We start from the raw sequence: 7,792 nt of genomic DNA, 5'->3' as shown, positions 1-7,792 counted from the left end.
AATATTTCTTGTTGGGACGCCTGAAAGTTGGCATACATCATGAAGCAATGGAGAGTTAGGACGGTGGCTACATTCTATTATCCCGAAGGTATTAACGAAACTTTGGTTTAAAGGATTAGATGTGGGTCGGGATTTCATTAGTGTGATGTCTCGGCTCATGTCCCATCATTACACGTTAGACACTTATCTTCGACGTATTGGATTCGCGAATGGCGGTGCCAGCGCTTGTTACGGCGGTTATCACGATATCGAATATGTTGTCTGGGCATGCTCCGTGTATTGTTCTACTGGATCTCAATTAGTAAATTCCTTTCATACCCGTGGAAGTCCCGGTTCGCACGTACTGGCAAGCCGCGATCCTCTGTCTCTCATGTACGCATTCTTTAACATCACCAATTTACAGATTTATCTGCTCTTTTTCTTTTTTCTTATCATTCTTAGAAGTGCCTCCGTCTGTACTGTACGCCTTCGACGGTTTGATGCGACTTCATTTTGGGACGAAACTGTCTGTCGAGTGAGTTAACAAACACGGAACCTACATCACGAACATCACACACCCAGCTCGGTGGGTTGCCGATCCGTACTACGATTAAGGTTGAACAGAGAAATGGCAAAAATCGAAAACGAAAAAAAGGAGTTTTTTCCCGCACCGTGTTTTAGATCTTCATAAAAATCAATCAGCAGTACTGTAACAACACTCTACATAAGCTGATTGATTTTTATGAAGATCTAACACACGGTGTGGAAAAAGTGTTTTTTTCGTTTTCGATTTTTGCCTATTCTCTGTCCAACCTTAAGTACGTATACTCTAGAAAAGAATCGGCGTCCCCAAACATTTTTTATTTATTTTCTAGTTTAATTGGACGTCGGTAAGTACCAGAGATTACAGAGAGAAGAAAAATATTAACATTCCAGCAAACGGGAGATCAACGGCATCGATTACAGACTCGGACTACCTTCATCAGAAAACATCATGTAAAGAGATGCCCGGTGTCCTCCTCTAAACGGCAGTAGTTGCTCCAGACGATTGCGTGGTGCGCCTTTTTCGGAGCTCTGACGGATTTCTGGCAGAATTCTCTCTCAAAATCAAAAACCGATTTAGAGTCCTGGTAGTTAAAGACAAATGAAGATATTTATTTATGAAATGTGAAGAGATTTGAAAAACACACCTGGTATGCTTGGTTTGAAGTTACAGAAATCTAGAGTTCTGCAAACTGTTGTCAACTATCTGGGTTTGATCCGAAGACTCCAGCTCGCGGCATATATCTAGGTCTCCAGGTTTTACGCCAATATATCCGTGCCGATGGGGTTCAGCTCTGTTGTGCTAAATTGGGTTCGGCTTTATGGTGCTAGATTGATGCTTCGTTTCAAGGTGGTACTTACATTTGGAAAGTGTATATGTGTACTACACAATATTTGGAAGCCTTGTTTGACTAATTTATTTCATTTACAGCCAGCATGAGCCGTCAGAGTTAGAATAAAAGGAAAGCGATGAATTCTCGATGAACAATCTGTGAAGAACAATGAAATTCGAGCAGGGTTTAGAACTCTCGGAATTGAGAGGATCTTTCGTTGTGTCACTTCAGCAGCAAAAATTTCCCGATGATTGGAAGTGTCCAGTCATGTTTCCAGTACACAAGAAAGTTGACAAAAGCAACATCGAGAACTACCGGAGAATCACTTCGTTGAGAGTCTAGTCAAACATTTTCGAATCGCTTATCATCGAGGTGCTGTATTCTGGTAGTAAACATTACATACGGACGGTCAGCACGGATTCTTTCCCGGTCGATCGGTGGAGACGAACTTGGTCTCCTTCACATCCTTCTGTACAGAACAAACAACTACACAGATCCTAAGGCTGCATTCGACACTGTTAACCATGAGATACTGCTAACGAAGCTTGATAAACTTGGATGCACTGCCCGATTCTGCCGTTGTCACCTTCTTCACCGTGAAGTCGTTGTTCAAATTGGTGACTATGAATCTGAGTCCTTTTCCAACCATTCTGGAGTTCCTCAAGGTAGTACGCTTGGTCCGCTACTGTTTTGACTGTTCGTGAATGATGTGGTTTTCGTCTTAATGCGTGGAGTTTCTTCGCCGACGACTTGAAAATATTCCTAGTTATAAAGAAAGAAGCCGATTGCCATAAGCTAAAGTATCTCGATGATACCTTTTATAGTGGGTGTAAAAGAAATATGATGGTTCTTAGTGTTGCTAAATGCTTTGTTATCAGCTTTCATCGAACGAGAAACATGTTTACTTTCAACTACAACGTTGCTGGAACTCAGCTACAACGCGTTGACCATGTAAAAGATTTGGGCGTTGTGGTAACCAACTATCCCAACCGGTTGACACGAGGTGTGAAGTGAGACTGTCTAGCCCAGTGTTGCCTGTGCTAGGGCGCAGTGTGAGATACGAACACGTACCAATACTAACAGCGTATGATCGAGGGGTACCACAAGCGTTCCTAGATGAATGGCTAACGTACACCCATCACTTCTCAGCGATCATTGATAATGCAAAACGTCTACTAGGTTTTATGTTAAAAATGTCCAGCGGATTCCAGTATCCTTTGTGTGCTTCAAAGCGTTATATTGTTCACTGGAGCGCTCACAGTTGGAATTTGCAAACATCGTCTGGTGCCCCTACCATGCAACTCGGAGCCAAAGAATTGAAGCCGTCCAGCGCATATTCATGAGATATGCGTTACGTCAATTGCCTTGTAATGATCCGCTGAACTTGCCACCATACGAAGACCGTTGTCAATTAGTAGGACTGCACACTTTAGAAGATCGTAGACACGCGTCGTAAGCTACCTTCGTATCTAAGCTTCTTTTGGCTGAATATGATGTTCCTGATCTCCTATCGCAAATTAACCTCTACGCACCAACCCGTGTCCTTCGTCCTCGAACACTGCTGCAGACTGAAATGCGCAACACTAACTACGCTGCCAACAGCCCGATACTAGCAATGGTCCGTCGCTTCAACGATTTTACCGACATCTTCGACTTCGTCATTAGTTCTGCACAATTTCGAAACCGTTTGTTACCACCTTAGGTTAATTATTTGTAGATTAGTTCATTAAGATTCAATGTCAGTTGGGCTTAAATTGTTAAATACATAAATACAAAATGTGACATGTTGTGACATATGGGATGGGGAGTAAGCAAGAACGTTACGTAACGTTTTTTATAGAAGATTTTTTTAAAATAATTTGGTATGTACCAGAGGAGGGGGAAAAAGTTTGCGACAATTTGTTACATGGGAGAGGTGAGTAAGTTTTGGCCATTTTTTGTGTGACGTAATTTATGAATGGTCCCTAACCAGATGCACACATCTGGTTCATTACTAACGGTTTCGAAAAATGAATGAGTTCCATAATCCCAAACATCTAAAGTGCCCAAGTCTGTTACAAGTTGTCATAGTAATGAGCATTTTAGTTGTGGGTTTACGCACATACTCATGTAAAACCTTCGAAAGTCGCATAGTTGGCTCGCAAAATGTGCAGCCGCTTGTGCTCAACGATGATTTCGCTAGAGTTTTCGAGCGTCGGACAGCCAATGCAGAAACGCGGCTGCTAAAAAGTTCAGTGTTTTTCTTGTACTCGTATCGGTTGACGGTGAATGTTTTGTCGAAGAAGAACCGATGGGTTGAAAAGGCACGATGAGTTCTTCGGTTTGCCTACCGTTCGGTGTGCTACGCGGAGATCGCCGCATTACAAGGGGAATCTCTTTCCTAAGTGATCGTTTTTCTTCGCCCCTACCGACGACAGCTGCCTGCAGTTCTTATGTGGTTGAATTTTAAACACTGCTGATGGATTAATGGTCATTATTGCCGCTGTAATTGCGGTGAAATTGCAGTCGTTTCTCGATTGTCATTGTCATTGTCGTCGTGAATGTTATTCACATGTATGGTGAGAAAAAGATGCCCGTGAAGAAATCAATTTCGTCTCCCTTCTAACATACGTTATATTCCATAATATCGTTTTGTTTAGTATTGTAAAACAAACTGATCTCAAAAACCTTTTGTATTATTCCATAGTGTCAAATTACGGCAACAATTATATTAGACGTTTACTGTTCATGGACGTAAACCAGTTCCATAAAGATAGAAAATCCCATAGCAAATGGGACAAATATGCGATCATAGACATTTTATAATACACACACAGAGATCCCGCATTTTTACGCTACCACCAGGGGCGGGTCCAGAAAAAAAATTCGGGAGGGGTCCGAAATCTTGATTGTGGAATGAATATTGTACAATATGTTATACGTCAAAGCCTCATTTAATGAATATCAGTTGTAGTAGTCAAATTATATCACTGATATTTCAGCAAAGATATCTTTGTTTGCTAAGTCTCCAATAAACAACTGTCACTTTGTTTTCAAATTTACTAATTTACCAGCTGTACGGGTAAATGGGTCATGAAGCCTCATACCGTTTTTGGTCTTTTACGATCCAGCTGATGTTAAAGATACGTAGTCGAACTTTATTTTGTCTTTGGGTAGGTAAAACCTTCCAGTTTACCACCTTGACCCCTATCACTGGGTTAACTGCCAAAGATGGCAGCCCATCTGGCTAAAACCATTGTCAAGTAAGATCTATAGTGTCAAACAAGTACGTGTTTACATTATCATAAAAATAAAAAATCGTTTTGACGTTTTGAGGGCCGGACATATGAATATTGTTACATTTAGAATGTTGAGCTCTATTAATTTTAAAATAGAGAAAGAATTTCATTCTTCATTTAACTAACAAATTTCCGGTTTAAATTGAGTGTGCACTAGAGTGGCTCGAATATGACATTTTACAGCACAGCAATTTTTAAGTTTCTTTTGTGGTTCCGAATGCCTGTGCAAAGTTTGGGAGCGGCCGGTTGCTTCCCGGGTTTGGGCATTGCGTTCAAAGTTTGTATTGGATTTTATATGGGGAAATAAATTATTTTGCATTTACCGTAATACGATCGCAATTTAATTCAATATGAAAAACTATAATTCAAATAGTTTATAAAACTATAGTTCAAACCTTGCTTAACAACTTTGTCAAAGACGGTAACTAGCTACGAGTTTTCAAAAAATAGTTATAACGATTTTAAAACTTATGGTTGAATCCAAATGCAGAAATTCATTATTTCTTCCAACACTGTCAGTATACCACCGACATCGATACTTCAAACTTAAATAAATGAGAATGTATTGATCGCAGAGACTTGGTACCTTTGAAAGAAATATTCAGAATGAATTGCTGAATAACATAGACGTAGTCAGAAAATGAAAAGAAGAGGGGGGGGGGGGCTTGCGTTCTCCCCAGTCCCCTTTTTCAATAGTTTAGTATAACATAAGGGGTCATCTTGAGCGCAGGTTTATACCGCCGAATTAAAAATTAATCTTATGTGTTTGAGTCCTACTATTTTAGGGCCTTACGATTATCTCATTTAAAATGGCTCAATGGTTTATAAGTTTTACATATTTTAAAACCCTATTTCTTACCGTTCAGGGTCAGAATTTAAAAAAAAATGCATATCCTTAGATTCCTTGAAGTCTCGGAATTGTATCTATTGACGTTTTCGTTTGGAATCTAGGGACGAAACCAGGATAGTTACTTCAAACAAACGTTTTTTGATGAAATTGGGTTAGGTTTACGCAAAACAGTGGTGATGTTGACGAACCAGAAATATACATCAGGTTAGAACCCAACGCCATTTCCAGACCACCTGAATAAGTTTTAGCCTCAAGCAAAAACAACACATAAATTTGTAGGCGTAAATCCTATATATTGTAAATGTTATTTTCCACAACAACGATTGTAGTATGATTCATATTTGGGTCTATCAAACTATTAAGAAAGTTTAGTCGTTCACATTTACAAGAACGTAATGATTCTTTGTCTTATACAAAACAATCTAAAAAAGGGACTGCCCCCCATCTTCTTTTCATTTTCTGATTACGTCTATGTTATTCAGCAATTCATTCTGAACATTTCATTCAAAGGTACCTGCGTCTCTGCGATGAATATATTCTCATTTATTTCAGTTTTTATTGTCGATGTCGGTGGTGCACTGGCAGTGTTGGAAAAAATAATAAATTTCTGCATTTGGATTGTACCATAAGTTTTAAAATCGTTAACTATTTTTTGAGAGCTCGCTGCTAGTTACCGTCTTCGACAAAGTTGTTAAACAAGGTTTGAACTATATTGCACCGGCATTTGGGACCACAAAAGGAACTCAAAAAGTGCTGTGCCCGCTAGTTTAAATCATTTTGAAGTTTTCCCACACATCCGCGAGCCACCCTAGTGTACACATCCGAAAAATAAAATGACAAATATTGTCGTATTTCCTATATTATATATTATGGGCTTAGTTTATTATAAATCTATAATACTGAGCACTGGAGCTACGAATTTTTCATTTATAGTTTGTCTTTTCCACACCAGGGGTAACTTTGCAAAGTAAGGTTCATAGGAGCCTTGTCGTTGACTAGGAACAAAAATAACACCCGGCATGGTACAGGAAATATCGTTCTGGTTCCTGGAACTTTTCCGCTACTAGTTTGGTAGGTTTAGGCAGCTACATCGAGCTGCCTTGATCTTGCACCGTTTTGACGTCTTAATTTGGAGAAAAATAAATCGTACTTAAGAATAGGGCTGTAGTGAAACCATGCGTGATCTCCGTTGCGTACATTAAACGTCAGATAGCTCAATAGGAATAGTAGTAGGTTCATGAATGAATTAACAGAAACTACCTGTTATCAGACCGCCTACACAGCGTGTCAGTGCCGGCGGCGACAAGCGCTCGAATATGTATAGCATGCGCGCGCGCGAAGATGATCGCGTGTTGTTGTGTTGCTGCCATTGGGCAACCTCCTACAGCTTAAATCGTTTTTCACATAGGTAGATAGGTAGGTAGGAACTGAGAGCGAAACAGCATACGATAGACGAGCTAAGCTGGAGCATAGAAGTTTAGCCGGTCGGTCAGTTTCGCGACAACCGTTAAGTTGAACGGTCGCGGTTTGAATGAGAAATTTCCGGAACTACGGGTGAACCTTTGTAACGGAGGAGTTCCTAACAGGAACAAGGCACGAGGAAGCCCGAGTAATCGGGTGGAAGTCATCTCAGCTTCGGTTATCACAAGTGACTAGATAATTTACTGTTGCGATTGTTAGTTGGTGACAAATTTAAACTTGCCGTGGGCTTAAATTTGATTTACGCGCGTTGCATTTGTTTAGCGAGAACCACAGCGGCTCACGGACGTATTATTTGTAGCTGCTGCCTGCCTCTTAATTGACAGAGATGGGCTTGAGTGAACGTTTCACAAGGTACTGAAATAAGTCGTAAGTGATATTCTGAGACCTGAACGAGAAGGTTTGAATTGCATGTTCGTAGTCGCCGCGGTGAAAACTGTGAGTGGTTTAAAAAATTTATCAAGGGTTTAGTGGCTTTGGTTGTGTTATTAGTTGTTTCGTTGTTTTTGTTTAAATTGTGATGTGGGGCTGGTCTAGACGGATCAATCTGGAAAATTATCCCGGTTATAGAGTAATCCCGAGCAAAACCGAATGGAATGTGAGCCTGCAATGTTTGAATGAAGTTTTTAGCAATATGCTTCATCTACTTAGAAGAGAGCAATCCGAACCATGTTCAAATAACTAATCAAACCGTCGATGCAGATCGAACTCCGTGCATCTAAAAAATCTACTGTACAGTGTATTTGAGTTGAATTGAGTAACGTTGAAAACTGGTTTCTGTGAAAAATGCAGTTCTCTTCAAAGCTTTAGCTATTTTGAAACAAAGCAAA

General features: G+C 40.1%; 1 protein-coding gene and 1 long non-coding RNA gene across 4 annotated transcripts in view; both read left to right on the top strand.

Annotated features, from left to right (window-relative positions):
• The first annotated feature begins 12 nt into the window (after positions 1-12).
• Positions 13-1,218, top strand: LOC131676270 (uncharacterized). Its single transcript, XR_009303108.1, has 2 exons — positions 13-565; positions 855-1,218. It is a non-coding gene; the product is annotated as an uncharacterized LOC131676270 (long non-coding RNA).
• A 5,754-nt stretch (positions 1,219-6,972) lies between these two features.
• Positions 6,973-7,792, top strand: part of LOC131677143 (tetracycline resistance protein, class A-like) — a 34,875-nt gene continuing 34,055 nt past the window's right edge. The window contains exon 1 of one of the 3 annotated variants that reach the window (XM_058956792.1): positions 6,973-7,316. The gene's annotated coding sequence lies outside the window, so the exon portion shown is untranslated. Of the gene's footprint in view, positions 7,401-7,792 lie in introns of all 3 variants that reach the window. The other 2 variants (XM_058956793.1, XM_058956791.1) reach the window with 2 other exon arrangements.

This window comes from Topomyia yanbarensis, chromosome 1 (assembly GCF_030247195.1).
Source record: "Topomyia yanbarensis strain Yona2022 chromosome 1, ASM3024719v1, whole genome shotgun sequence".
NCBI classification, from domain to species: domain Eukaryota; kingdom Metazoa; phylum Arthropoda; class Insecta; order Diptera; family Culicidae; genus Topomyia; species Topomyia yanbarensis.
The sequence above is the reverse complement of the archived record's forward strand: the minus strand, read 5'-3'. Positions and strand labels throughout refer to the sequence as shown.